At 41.1% G+C, this 15,480-nt stretch overlaps 1 protein-coding gene across 4 annotated transcripts in view; it reads left to right on the top strand.

Moving 5' to 3' along the window:
- Window positions 1-15,480, top strand: part of KIAA1217 (KIAA1217 ortholog) — an 846,584-nt gene that overhangs the window by 512,159 nt on the left and 318,945 nt on the right. The gene's annotated exons all lie outside the window — the stretch shown is intronic.

Below are 15,480 nucleotides of genomic sequence, written 5' to 3'. Positions count from 1 at the left end.
TGTCTGTCTTCACCTACCTGTTTCCTCTGGTTATTTTGACAGCCACATAGACATTACCCAACTGTGGCTAGGGATGTTTTTGTTTCTTGGCTGTGTGCAATGACTTTTAGCAGATAGAGCAGGTTGGGGGCCACAGGAGACAGGAGGCCTCCTCTACTGACCTCACTGGTGTGTTATCAGATTGACCTTTGAGTATGGAGAACGTAGGGAAGGAAGCAGAAAGCACTTAACCATAAGTGTGATGGGTGGGGGTGGGAAGAAGGGCAGGATGATACTGATTGCCACACAAGGGAGACAAGTTCAGTGTTTTAACTCTGCCGTCTTCCCAGTTAGATGCAAAAATTATGTCTAACTCACTCAGCCTTTGATTATCCATGGAAATGGGGATCGGCATCAGCCCGAATAATTGAAATCTGTGCTTTATTCTCAATCTCATGTTCTACCTTAAATTCAACCTTCTCTTCTAGGGAATCATTATCTGAGTGGCTAAAAATGTGAAACGTGCTTTATGGACTTCATGTTTGCTTTTTCTTAACACTTCCAACAGTCAGTAAACCCAGACAAAGAGAAAAGAACAAGAATCCTGCTGTAATTCTTTGATAATTTTAAAAAGGAACTGGGCACGTGGCTCATGCCCATAATCCCAGCACGCTGGGAGGCCAAGGCGAGGGGATCACTTGAGGCCAGGAGCTTGAGACCAGCCTGGGTAACACAGCGAGACCCCATCTCAACAAAAATTTTTTAAAAATTAGCCGGGTGTGGTGGCACACACCTGTAGTCCCTGCTTCTCAGGAGGCTGAGGTGGGAAGATCACTGAGGCCCAAAAATCAGATCCTGTCTCTAAAAAGAAAGTATCAGTTTTGCTGAGAAATATAGAAATTGGCCCGTCAAAAATGGTGTATCTTTCCATGTCAAAAATAATGATTATTGTTACTCTTCTTATTTGCGGTGTCCTAATTATTGCTATTGCTACAATAATGGTGGCTTTGATTAAAACAATTACAAGGGGAGCCTAGTTGTAATTAAGGTTGAAAGGAGTAATGAATATGTTTTGGTGTTCTCAAGCTCTGATCTGCTGTTACATACACTGCCAGTTCTGCCATGGCTGGCCAGCTGTCCCTTCTCTGGATAATGCGGATGAACAAGTCACATTCTGTCTTTCTGCCTCTTTTGTACTCCACGCTGACCTTCCAAAAGGGAAGAGATTTTAATGCATGAATCTATGTACACATTTTTATTCTCTTGTTAACAGGAAGGGGGTCCTGACCCCAAGAGAGGGTTTTGAATCTCACACAAGAAAGAATTCAGGGCGAGTCTGTAAAGTGAAAGCAAGTTTTTTTGTTTGTTTGTTTGTTTTGTTTTTGTTTTTGAGACGGAGTCTCGCTCTGTTGCCCAGGCTGGAGTACAGTGGCGCGATCTCAGCTCACTGCAACCTCCGCCTCTCAGGTTCAAGCAGTTCTCTTGCCTCAGCCCCTGAGTAATTGGGATTACAAGTATGCACCACTACACCCAGTTAATTTTTGTATTTTTAGTAGAGATGGGGTTTTACCACGTTGGCCAGGCTAGTCTTGAATTCCTGACCTCAGGTGATCTACCTGCCTCGGCCTCCCAAAGTGCTGGGATTACAGGTGTGAGCCACCGTGCCCGACAAAAGCAAGTTTATTAGGAAAGTAAAGAAATAAAAGAATGGCTACTCCATAGAGCAGCCCTGAGGACTGCTGGTTGCCCATTTTTGTGGTTATTTCTTGATGGTATGCTAAACAAGGGGTGGATTTTCATGCCTCCCCTTTTTAGACCATATAGGATAATTTCCTGACGTTGCCATGGCATTTGTAAACTGTCGTGGCACTGGTGGGGGTGTAGCAGTGAGGACAGCCAGAGGTCACTCATGTGGCCATGTTGGTTTTCATAGGTTTTGGCTGGCGTCTTTACTGTGACCTGTTTTATCAGCAGGGGCTTTATGATCTGTATCTTGTGATGACCTCCTATCTCACCCTGTGACGTAAAATGTCTTAACCATCTGGGAATGCAGCCCAGTAGGTCTCAGCCTCATTTTACGTAGCTCCTGTTTAAGATGGAGTTGCTCTGGTTCAAATGCCCCTAACACTGTCATTGCACTTCTGCAAGCGAAATCCAGCCATCATTGTAAACACCGGAGATCAGTGTAGACATGGCCTATGAAATTGCTGCAGATATGATCTCATCTTCTGTCTTTTCCATTCTTTTTCTCCTACTACCCATTTCCCCTTTCCTCTCTTCCTCTCTGCAATGCCATTTGTTCCTCCTGGACCTTCTCAGTATGGACTATCCCAGGCTTCCTTTGCAGGAAGATTACACAGCCAGCTGTAAGAAGGAAGTCAGATAACACACATCTGATGCTCTCTTCCAGATACTGAGGCTCTTAATACCAGATGCTCTTCTGGCGACTGTTTTTCTGGCTTCCTCTCAGAGAAGTATCCTTGATAAGAAGAGAGCCAATCAGCAAGACAGAGAATAAGATGTTGAAAATGATGTATCTGGCATCTAACATGAAATCTCTTAAAATCTAGGTTCTTTTTTTTTTTCCTTCTTTTTTGGAAGACAGGGTCTTACGCTGTTGTCCAGGCTAGAGTGCAGTGGCATGATCATGGCTCACTGCAGCCTCAACCTCCCCAGGCTCAAGGAATCCTCCTGCCCCAGCACCCACCCCCCGCCCACCCCCAGATAACTGGGACTACAGGAGTGCGTCACCATACCCGACTGAAAATCTAGGTTCTAATTTCCTGCTATTTAACATAAGAAGAATGAGAACATGCCTTATGTTTCAAAATCTGACTTCAAACACTGGAAGATTCACGGTTGCAAAACTTCTGTTTGTCTTTAAAAAATATGTTGGTCAAGGGTTTTCTTTAGTCAAAATTATTGAAAGGCTAAAAGGTCACCTTAACTCCCTTTACAGTCTTCAAAAAATGTGGGTGGCCCTTATTGCAACATAATACTGATCTGCATAATAGTAGCTGTGATCGTTAAGGACTCTTGTCAGCATAACCTTAGTTGTGCAGGGTAATCAGGCTGTACAGCCCTATTGCCTGGCAGCTAAGGGCCTGGTTCTGGAGGCAGGCAGGACTGATCAGGATCCAGCCTTCACAATATGCTAATTGTATTATTTGGGCTGATAGCTTAATCTTTCTTTCTTTGATTTTTTATTTTATTTTAGTTTTTGAGACAGAGTCTCACTCTGTCAGTCACCCAGGCTGGAGTACAGTGGTGCGATCTTGGCTCACTGCAACCTCCACCTCCTGGGTTCAAGCCATTCTTGTGCCTCAAGCCTCCCGAGTAGCTGGGATTACAGGTGTGCACCCCCATGCCCAGCTAATTTTTGTATTTTTAGTAGAAATGGAGTTTCACCATGTTGACCAGGCTGGTCTGGAACTCAAGTAATCTGCCCGCCTCAGACTCCCAAAGTGTTGGGATTATAGGTGTGAGCCACTGCACCCAACCTTAACGGCTTAATCTTTCTCTGTCTCAGTTTCCTCATTTGTCAAAGGACAATAGTATCTACATCATGGAGCACTGAGAAATACAATGATGGAATCTTTTACTGTTTCACTGGCAGCTTTTAGCGTGATAATATTCCGGTTTATAGTGTCCCAAAAAAGAGTCTCAAAGGCTCTTATTTTAAAATTAGTGTTTAAAATCATTTGACTTTTTTATATTTTCGAGACAAGATCTCGCTCTTGTTTAGAGTTCAGTGGTGTGATCACAGCTCACTGCAGCCTTGAACTCCTGGGCTCAAGCGATCCTCTCACCTCAGCCCCCTGAGTAGCAACTATAGGCACATGCCACCACTTCTGGCCAATTTTTAAAATTATTTGTAGGGACAGGGTCTTGCTGTGTTGCCCAGGCTCGTCTTCAACGCCTGGCCTCAAGTGATTCTCTCGCCTTGACCTCCAAAAGTGGTGGGATTACAGGCATGAGCCACTGTGCATGGCCTCACTTGACTTTATTATCAACAAATATTTGAGTGCCTGAAGAGGTTAGTTTTTTCCATTGTTAAAGAATAACTTTATTACATTTCTGAAACTGGTATTTTTCTTTCATTCAGTGCTTAGCATTCATATTTATTTTATTTATTCATCCCATATATATTCGTTTGGCACGTACCACGGTAAAAGTATTGGTGAAGAATGGAAACCACTAGACTTAATCCTGTCTTCAATTCAGTAAAAGAAATAGGCATTCACATATAAAGAATAGTCTTTCGAGATCTAGCCCAGATGTCACGTCTTCTGAGATGGTCATAACATTGCAGTACTGCAGTACTTACACTGTAGCATCCAGTCAGGTTACATTACGTTTCTTTTTTTTTTACATTTCTTTTTCTCACCTAGAATAATCTGGAGGTAGAAACCTTGTCTTACCACCCATTTCTTCTCTCACCTCTGTAAACTCAGCATTTAAGGGAATGCTGCATTTAAGGGAACTCAGCATTTAAGGGAACAGCATTTAAGGGAACTCAGCATTTAGGCTAGATCCAAAATACCTGTTGCATGAAGGAACAAGCCACTATTTCTAATACAGTTAGAATGTGATAGATGGTACAGATAGAGAGGGGTACAGAGCCACAGAATTGAATGATTAATTGCAGTTCGAGCAGTCAGAAAGAAGAGATTTCTTAACTAAGAAGTTAAGAATGGCTAAGTAATTTTCCCCCAAGTTAAAAAGCCAACATTTGAACCAGGGCCGGAATTTCCTCGTGTCCTCAGAGGAGGTCTCCAGAAAAAAAAAATCCAGTTTATGGTCTTCTTATTCATTATGGGCCTATGGACCTTGATTTCTTTCAAGATTTTCTTCCACCTCTAATTTTTCCAATATTTGTTGACATCATGTACATCACATTGGGTCAAGCAACAGAGCCATAGACATGACTTCTATTGCCATTTCTTTAAAAAGGCAAATCTGGCTGAGCGTGGTGACTCACACCTGTAATCTCAACACTTTGGGAGGCTGAGGTGGGCAGATCACGAGGTCAGGATATCGAGACCGTCCTGGCTAACACGGTGAAACACTGTATCTACTAAAAAAAAAGAAAAACACAAAAAATTAGCTGGGCATGGTGGTGCACGCCTGTAGTCCCAACTACTCTGGAGGCTGAGGCAGGAGAATTGCTTGAACCCAGGAGGCAGAGGTTGCAGTGAGTCAAGATCGCACCACTGCACTCCAGCCTGGGTGACAGAGCGAGACTCCATCTCAAAAATAATAATAATAATAATAATAATAATAATAATAATAATAATTTTTAAAAAAGCAAATCTTACTCCATTCCAGAGCATATTAAATAACCAATAACCATAGAAAATAGATTCCTATCTGTATTTCATATAAAAAGAAAGTTGCTTCTTTTAAAAACTCCGAGTTCAGAAAGATCTTTGGTCCAACAATCCCTCACAGTTGTGGTCGCTGTGTAACCATTTTTTATGTCTTCACTAATGAATAGATGTCTGATGGCTTCTCACCTGCAGAAACCAACTTTGTACTCCTAGTCTCAGAAACCATTCTGAAATTAATTTTTCAGTCTTTACTCCCAGCTACTCACAGAATTTCTACCTAACTTACTTGGTATATAGAATCTACTTTGTGGTTTCAGTTAGTCTATGTGGATTCTTTTATCTGATGTGGTCAGACCGTAAGAGAAATTAATAATACATTTTAACCTAAAATTCTGACATGTCCAACAAAGAGTAAGAGGGATATGGGATTATTATTATTATTATTATTATTATTATTATTATTTTGAGACAGAGTCTCACTCTGTCACCCAGGTTGGAGTGCAATGGCACAATCTTTTTCGCTGCAACCTCTGCCTCCTGGGTTCAAGCGATTCTCCTGCCTCAGCCTCCCAAGTAGCTGGGATTACAGGCGCCCGCCGCCATGCATGACTAATTTTTTGTATTTTTAGTAGAGACAGGGTTTCACTATGTTGGCCAGGCTGGTCTCAAACTCCTGACCTCAGATGATCCACTTGCCTCGGCCTCCCAAAGTGCTCGGATTACAGGTGTGAGCCACCGCACCCGGTTGGGATTATTCTTTAACATGAACATTATAGGAGGCAAAAATAAGGAGATAAGAAAATGAACACAATATGATCATTTGAAACAGGGTCAGTGAGGCCAGGAGGTCATTTTTCTGGCTTCTCCCATCAGATCACGGCTTTCCTGCTGTCTGAGTACCCCTCAGGCCTCCTTAGGGTCCCCTCCTCAACTGTCCCCTCCTTTGAATGTGTTTGTATAGAAACTGCTCTGGAGACCAGAAGAGCTGGCTCACACCTGTAATCTCCATACCTAGGGAGGCTGAGGTGGATCACTTGATTACAGGAGTTTGAGACCAGCCTGGGCAACATGGGAAAGCCCCTACTGTACAAAAAAATGCAAAAATTAGATGGGCATGATGACACATGCCTGTTAGGAGGCTAAAATGGGAGGATCATTTGAGCCCGGGAGGTTGAGGCTGCAGTGAGCTGTGATTGTACCACTGCATTTCACCCTGGGCAGTAGAACGAGACCCCTTCTTAAAGCAACAACAACAACAAATCAAATATAAGTTATCATAAGAAAGCTGCAAAGACAAGTATGTCTTAAAGCTGATGTATTAATCAGGATTGTCTATTAGGTTGGTGCAAAAGTAATTGCGGTTTTTACCATTGCTTTTGCACCAACCTAATAGATTATGCTACTTAACAAATTAACCCTGTGATTTACTAATATTTGTGGTATTTTCTGGTATGACACAGAAACATTTGATTTCTTATGCACGCAAATCTCATTCTCACCGTGACTTAGGAATTCTGGCTACTTCCCTCTTGCGATCATGCCATCTAAACACATGGATTCCAGATCACCATGACAGAGAGACAGAGCTGATGGATTGTATACATGCTCTTAAATATATTGGCCTGAAAGTGGCATATGTCACTTCGCTTCATAGTAGCTTCTTGGTTCTAGTACCCACGGGATGTTTGTTGTATTCAGGTTTTGGCTGTGGAATCTAGCTTAAGACTGAAATCTTCCTGCTCTAGTTTCTTTCATCAGCTCTCCCAATGTAATTGATTATTTTATCAATTTTGTGATGCCTAGCACTTTATCTGTACAATGACATCATTGGCATTTATACAGAATATACACATATTAACAGTATTTCTATCTATAAGTAATGGCATCTATGTCTTTGTGACTTATTTTTGATGAATTTAATTGTATCAAATCAAATTGCAGAACTCTAGCATGGATTATGCTGTATGCTGTAGATCTCAGGGAGTCAGTTTATACCTTGGGGAATAAATATTACCCTCTGTTATGAGTGGAAAACTCCAAATTCATTAGATATGCATCTGTCATATTTGTCTTGGCTCTGATCTATATCTATCTATTCAAAATTTACATATATGCATCTATATTTATGAAGGTACCTGCTGGTGAAGGCTGAAAAGTGAGGCTAATTGGAACTAAAGATACATGTATACTATATACTGTTCAGTAAGTCGCAGCCTTCGGCCACGGTGAAGATCTGGATAAAAGGCTAATGTTGTAGAAAGTGTAGCTTTTGAAAAACTAGGCATGTTTCGTAAATAAATAAATAAGTAAAAAAGTTTAGAAACGGAACTAGACTCAGCTAAGAATTTCCTCTTCAGAGCTATTAATTTATTCTAATCCAATGGCGAAATGATAGGAGAATAGCCGTGTTTAGTAGAAGCAGCTCCTTAGTTGTGTGAACTAATGACTGAATATGAGTTTACAGAGCAGTTTCTTTTTTTATTTTTTATTTTTATTTTATTTATTTATTCTTTTGAGATAGAGTCTCTCACGGTCACCCAGGCTGGAGTGCAATGGCACAATCTTGGCTCACTGCAATCTCTGCCTCCTGGGTTCAGGCAAGTCTCCTGCCCCAGCCTCCCGAGTAGCTGGATTACAGGTGCCCACCACCATGCCTGGCTAATATTTTGTATTTTTAGTAGAGACGAGATTTCACTATATTGGCCAGGCTGGTTTCAAACTCCTGACCTCGTGATACATCTGCCTCGGCCTCCCAAAGTGCTGGGATTACAGTTGTGAGCCACTGCGCCCAACCTCAGAACAGTTTCTTACCTAAACTTTTGGGGGAAAATGACATAATTTTTTTTAGCAATTAAGAAATCTAGTATACTGTGTGCAGAGCGAATAGTAATAGCACCGAAATCTCACAGATCACCACTGAAGAACTTACTCATTTAACCAAATACCACCTATTCCCCAAAAACGTGTAGAAATAAAAAATAAAGAAATAATTCATAAGCCACAATAGGAAGAGGGAAGAAATATCCTTATATGAATTATGAAGAACACAGAGAAAGCCAGTAACATGCTCAGTATTTTTTAGCACTGTTTTCTCAACAAATATTTATAATGGGGGAGAAGACTGTAAGGAGAACATATTATTGCCATTAGCTAAAATTGCCGTGCTGTTTCTCTTCACATGTATTACAGGTTGATGTCCTTTATCTGAAATACTTGGGACCAGAAATATTTCAGATTTCATTATTTTGGGGGTGATTTTGAAATATCTGCATTATATACTTACTGGTTGAGCATCTCTAATTTGAAAATCTGAAATCCTAAATGCTCCAACATGGCCTTTGAGTGTTATGTTGATACTCAAAAATCTCAGATTTTGGAGCTTTTCAGATGTTGAATTTTCGGATTAGGGATGGCGAACCTGTAGTATAGTCCATCCTCTCTATAGCTCTGTTGGATAGGCACTACTATTTGTTTTGTTTTTCATTTTTTTTTTTGAGATCGAGTCTCGCACTTTCATCCAGGCTGGAGTGCATCTTGGCAGGTGCAATCTTGGCTCACGGCAATCTCTGCCTCCTGGGTTCAAGCAATTCTCCTGCCTCAGCCTCCCAAGTACCTGGGATTACACGTGCCTGCAATCACTCCTGGCTAACTTTTGCATTTTTGGCTAACTTTTGCATTTTTAGTAGAGACGAGGTTTCACCACGTTGCCCTGGTTGCCCTGGCTGGTCTTGAACTCCTGGCTTCAAGTGATCCACCCACCTTGGCCTCCCAAAGTGCTGGGATTACAGGTGTGGGGTAGGCACTACTATTAACTATAGTTAACAGAATGGGAAACTGAGGCACAAAGCAGTTCAGGCTTGTCTGAGGGGGCACAGCCAGCAAGTGGCAGCACCAGTATTTAAATCCAATTATCTTCCTGTGTGTGGCAGCCTTGCTCTTAACTTCTAGATCAGACCACCTCTCTGATGGGGGATGAAACAGAAAGATGTTCTGAAATGCTAAGGAAAAGAAGGACTGGACTGAGGACCAGTCTGCCTCATGTCAGTAAGTGTGAATGAGATTTAGTGCTCATCCTGGAATGGATGAAGTAGCAGTGTCCTGGTTGGATCTGCCTTTAATAATTTGAAGAAGAAAAGGAGTTTGGCACTAAAGCAGCAGTGGTGTGCTTGCCTGTAGTCCCAGCTTCTCGGGAGGCTGAGCTGGGATCATCCAAGCCCAGAGGTCAAGGTTGCTGTGAACTGAGCAGTGATCGCACCACTGCACTCCAGCCTGGGTAATGGAGTGAGACTGTCTCAAAAATAAATAAATAATAAAGAAGCAGTTGCATACATAGTGGTGAGTATACAGAAAGTAAAAACTGAGAAAATGTTAACCATTTTCAGAGCAACCACTGCACATGAAAGGAGTATGGTATCATAACAGAATCACAAGTCATAGCTGGAGAATTTATAATATTGCATGTGCGAGGCCCGTGAGCAAAGAAGATGATAGGATCCAATCAGTAGAAAAACATCTTTTCTCCTCAGAGAAATTCCAGATAATCTTAAATATGTCTAAAGACAATCAGGATGCAGTCAGTGATCAGAAACAATAGTCATTTACATTTGTGTATGATGAAAAACAAAAGTAAAAAAAAAAAAATGAACAGAAAGAAGAAGCTGATATCTAAGAGAGATGATGTTCCTCAAGGGATGAGATGAAGGAGTTAGCCTAGATATGATTCCTGGAGGACTGATTTATTTTTTACTTTTTTTTTTCTTTTTTTTGAGATGGACTCTGGCTCTCTCACCCAGGCTGGAGTACAGTGGCGCAATCTCAGCTTACTGCAACCTCCACATGCAGGGTTCAGCCTCCTGCCTCAGCCTCCCATGCAGCTGGGACTACAGGCACATGCCACCATGCCTGGATAATTTTTGTATTTTTAGTAGAGATGGGGTTTCACCACGCTGGCCAGGATGGTCTCAAACTCCTGACCTCAAGTGAATTTACCTGCCCTGGCCTCCAAAAGTGCCAGGATTACAGGAGTGAGCCACTGCACCCGGCTGAGGACTGACATTTTGAATTGTGACTCAAAGGTCATCTCAGAAGATTTGGACTATTACATAGTAGGACATCTTGCAGCAGAGACTGAACAATTAAAAAGACTAAATTCAGGAGTTGTAGTTTTACTTGCAAAATTGACTTTCAGTTGACGTTAATCACCCAGAATGCAGAAAAAGAGCAAAAGAATCCTAAATGGGGATCATTCATAACATATCGCTTTTGATCCATGTTTAATTGGGTGCCACCAACCTCAGCATTAGCTTTCATTTTAATTAGCGATATGGAAGAGCAAAAGAACATTATCTTGAGAACAATGCTATATTAAGGAAAGCTCTGCAAGAAATCAAGATGAGATTATACTAGAAAACCTGCTAAGGAGTGCCCGGGAGTAGGTGGGGGAGTATGGAAGGGCAAGAACCAAAGTCTAGCTAGGCAGTGTCAGGAGACACCTGGAAAGTGCTAATCAGCTAGAGGAAATTGCCACAAAATTAGATGGAAATTTTCAGTACTGAGGGATCTAAAAAAGACCAGTGTGATTCAGTTCAGTGCATAGATGCAGAACTCCTATTACAAATGTCCAAATCATCCTTCCTGTCCTTTCTTATGAAGCTTGAGCCTTTGCCATTTATTCATTCTTCCTGCAGGTATGTTCTTGGATTAATTCATTCAAATGCTTATTTATTTACTAGGGATCTACCTTTTGAGGTTGGCATTGAACATTATGTAAAAAGTACAAGGCCAGGCACAGTGGCTCATCCCTGTAATCCCAGCACTTTGGGAGGCTGAGGCAGGTGAATTGCCTGAGCTCAGGAGTTCGAGACCAACCTGAGCAACATGGTCTTAGGAGGCTGAGATGGGAGGATCATTTGAGCCTGGGAAGTCAAGGCTGCAGTGAGTCATGATCATTCCACCATACTCCAACATGGGTGACAGAGCAAGACCCTGTCTCAATAAAATAAATAAATAAAAATAAAAAGTACAAAACCCAACATCTGCCCTCTCTTAGTCCATTTGTGTTACTGTAAAAAATACCAGAGGTTGGGTGATTTATAAAGAATAAAGGTTTATTTGGCTCTTGATTCTGATGGTTGGAAAGTTCAAGATTGGGCCTCTGCATCTGGTGAGGGCCTTAGGATGCTTCCACTCATGACCAAAAGGGGAGAGCCTCTATTTGCAGAGATCACATTGTATGAAAGGATGCAAGAGTGATGAGGAGGTGCCAGGCTATTTTTAACAACCAGTTCTCATAGGAACTAAGAAAGTGAGAACTCACTCACCCCTAAGGGAGAGCATTCATCCCGTTCATGAGGGATCCACCAGCCACCATAACTCAAACACCTCCCATTGGGCCCCTTCAACTTTGGGGATGAAATTTCAACATGAGATTTGGAGGGGACAAATATCCAAACCATAGCATGCACTGCCAAAGAGGTATCTCTTTACTGAAAACAGTACAAACCTTTGGGTCTGATTTGAGTGTGGAATGATCCAGGAATATTTAATTTAATATTTAATTTCCAAGAAGTTGAAGCTATCATTACTCATTTATAATTTTGTTAGATGTGATCAGAGAATGCAATCTGTAAAGCTCTTACTTTTAAATTTCGCTTAAAGATTAGTTTACAAAGTTTTTCTTAGAATAAAATACACAATCAGTGTTTATAAGTGTTGAATAGATAGTCATGGACAATTATCTATTCTGTATGCTATGCACACACATACGCACACATATGTGTTGGGTTTGTTGCTTGTATTATTCATTTCTTCTCAGTCTTTATTTTTTAAGGTTGTTCACTTCTGAGCAAAGTATAATGAAGTCTCCCATATAATTGTATTTTTATCTTTTTCTCCCTTCATTCCTAAGAATTTCTGATTCACAGGTTTTTAGTTGCTATCACACCTTCTTTATAAGTTATGTCTTTAACATTACCAGATGACCTCTTCATTCTGTTTAGTGTCTGTCAACTTTTTTTTAATATTATCACTCTTGATTTACATTTGTTTGCATCCGTCAGGTATGTCTTATCATTTATTTTCAATGTTTCTGTATTAGTTCAGGTTGAGTATCCCTAATCTGAAAATCCAAAATGAAATGTTCCCAAATCTGAAACTTTTTGAGCATCAACATGATGCTCAAAGGTCATGCTCATGGAAGCATTTCAGATTTTGGATTTTTGGATTAGGGATGCTCAACTAGTAGCTATATACTGCAAATATTCTAAAATCCAAAAAACAATCTGAAACCTGAAACACCTCTTGTCCCAAGCATTTTGGATAACAGTTACTCAACCTGTAATGAGCATGTTTATTAGAAACTACATACATATTGGCCAGGTGCGGTGGCTCAAGCCTGTAATCCCAACACTTTGGGAGGCCAAGGCAGGCAGATCACCTGACGTCAGGAGTTCAAGACCAGCCTGGCCAATATGGTGAAACCCTGTCTCTAGTAAAAATGCAAAAGTTCGCTGGGTGTGGTGGCACATGCCTATAATCCCAGCTACTCAGAGCTTAAGGCAGGAAAATTGCTTGAACCCAGGAGGCAGTGGTTGCAGTGAGCCAAGATCATGCCACTGCACTCCAGCCTGGGTGACCGAGCAAGACTCTGTTTAAAAAAAGAAAGAAAGAAAGAAAGAAACTACATACACATAAAACTTGGTTTTGCTTTTTCAGCCTAATTCGGTAGTCTGTTTTTAATGGGAAATTCCGTCCACTAGCATTTAGTGTAACAACTGATGGACTTAATTATATTCCTCCATCTTAATTTGACAGCAAGTACTGTATGTCTATTCTTCTTCTCTCTTAAATGTGGCTCATGCTATTTAAGTGCTAAACAATGGCTTGAGTTTAGGTCTTGACAAGCTGTGTCTGAAATGACAGTGGTTGTTCCAAGTGAAAATGACTGTTAGACAATTGGAGATAAAATAGGACTGGACCCTATGCCAGAAAACAAGACTAGACAGATAAATGTTGGCGGTATCAGCTGTATTAGTTACAGTTCTTCAGAATATCAGAAGCAATAGCAGAATTCCTTTTTCTTTGGGGGACCTCAGTCTTTGCTCTGAAGGTCTTCAACTGATCAAATGAGGTCTACTCACATTATGGTGGGCAATCTGCCTTATTCAAAGTCTAATGATTTAAATGCTAATCACACCTAAAAAATACCTTTACAGCAACATCTACACCGGTGTTTGACCCAACGACTGGGCACCATAACCTGGCCAGGTTGAGACATGAAATTAACCATCACCCTCTGCACCATAGCAACAGCTGACAAAATGTGAATGGATAATTTCTAAAAACAAGCAACAACTACAATCAAACACAGAGCCAAAGATCAAGGGTTTAGCATTAGAGAATCACCACAGTTGGGATCCATTGTTTCATTAAAGAATCCAAGTATTCTTATCTTTTGGTAATACTTGTCGTGTGGTCTTGACTTATGAAATGTGTATGTTTTTTTCTATGTTTTTCATGTTTGACAGTTTTTCTCTAGACCAAAACTTCAGACTGGAGATATTTCTTAAGAGTTGCTATTTCATTAGCCTTATCTACATCCTAGAGATCTGTTTGCCCTGGGGTTTTGAGGGCTAAGCCCTGAGTTGCAATGCATTAACTCTGTTCCGTGCAGTCTTTCTAGGACTAAATACAGCCTGCAGCTAAATACATGCTGCTTCTCCAAGTCTGCTGCTGTGCTGAAGTTTCTGTCTGAACTACCCCAGACTCCAGTACCATCTGTTAACTCCGTATCTCGGAGGATCGGCAGAAGGTCTGCATTGACCCTTTGCAATCCCGTATGCACTTTCAGGTTCATCTACTACATAAATCCTTTCAGCATGGCTTCATTTAGTTAGGATCTTAGTATCCCAATTAGGAGCAATTTTATTAAACTAGGAGTATCAGTGCCTGGTAGCTAAGTACAGGTGTTTTGGGTTTAAATCTTGGGTCAGCCTGATTTTAAATCTCAGCTCCAACACTTAATAGCCGTGTACACTTACTGAAATTACCTAACCTCTCTAAGGTTTAATTTCTCCATTTGTAAAATGGGAATAATGGTAATTCTTACATCATACTATTGCTGTGGGGCTTAAATGAGATAAGGGTTGGTTATTTGAATGATAAACATATTGATATTTCACTTGAAAGAAAGTATTCCTTTTCTACCTGACAACTTCCAATTCATATTTCTTTTCTCTTTATTTTCCTTTCTTTTTCTTTTTCTTGTTTTCGATGGAGTTTTGGTCTTGTCGCCCAGGCTGGAGTACAATCTCAGCTCACTGGAATCTCTGCCTCCCAGGTTCAAGCAATTCTCCTGCCTCAGCCTCCCAAGTAGTTGGGAATAAAAGGCATGTGCCACCATGCAGCTAATTTTTTTGTATTTAGTAGGTTTCACCATGTTGGTCAGGCTGGTCTCAAACTCCTGGCCTCAGGGATCCACCCAACTCAGCCTCCCAAAGATTATAGGCGTGAGACACTGCACTAGGCTCATGGTTTTTAAGAAACAAGAATTCAGACCATAAATAGTTAAGTCTAACCTCTTTCACCAGTTGTTTGTATTCTTTTATCTTTGTGAGCTTTTTCAGTGAGGAGTTTTCCTTTTTTTTTTTTTTTTTTTTGGCATGTTCTTCCTCAGTTGCCCAGACTGGAATGCAGTGATGCAAACATAGCTCACTACAGCTTCAACCTTCTGGGCTCAGGTGTTCCTCTCACCTCAGCCTCCCTGGTTGCTGGGACTAGAGGCACACACCAGCACACCGGGCTAATTTTTGCACTGTTTGTAGAGACAGGGTATTGCTATGTTGCCCAAGCTGGTCTCAAACTCCTGGGCTCAAACGATCCTGCAACCTCAGCCTCCCAAAGTGCTAGGATTACAGGCACGAGCCGCTGCTCCTGGCCTGTTTTCTACCTCTGCTATAAAACAGGTTTGTTGAAGTGAATTCAAGACAGAGAATCTTATTTGCTCTCCAAGTCAATCATAGGTACCTATGATGTTGTTAAATTTAGAAGAAGAAAAAAAAAGCTCATCTACATGCATTTATTGAGCTCTGATTTGATTAGTATGATGCTAAGGTTGCCATCAGGCAAATCACAATGTCATTAAGGCTTAGCGAGATGTTTTCCTCATTTAGGG

Source organism: Piliocolobus tephrosceles, chromosome 9, assembly GCF_002776525.5.
Source record: "Piliocolobus tephrosceles isolate RC106 chromosome 9, ASM277652v3, whole genome shotgun sequence".
NCBI lineage: Eukaryota > Metazoa > Chordata > Mammalia > Primates > Cercopithecidae > Piliocolobus > Piliocolobus tephrosceles.
This window is presented reverse-complemented; position numbering and strand designations above follow the sequence as displayed.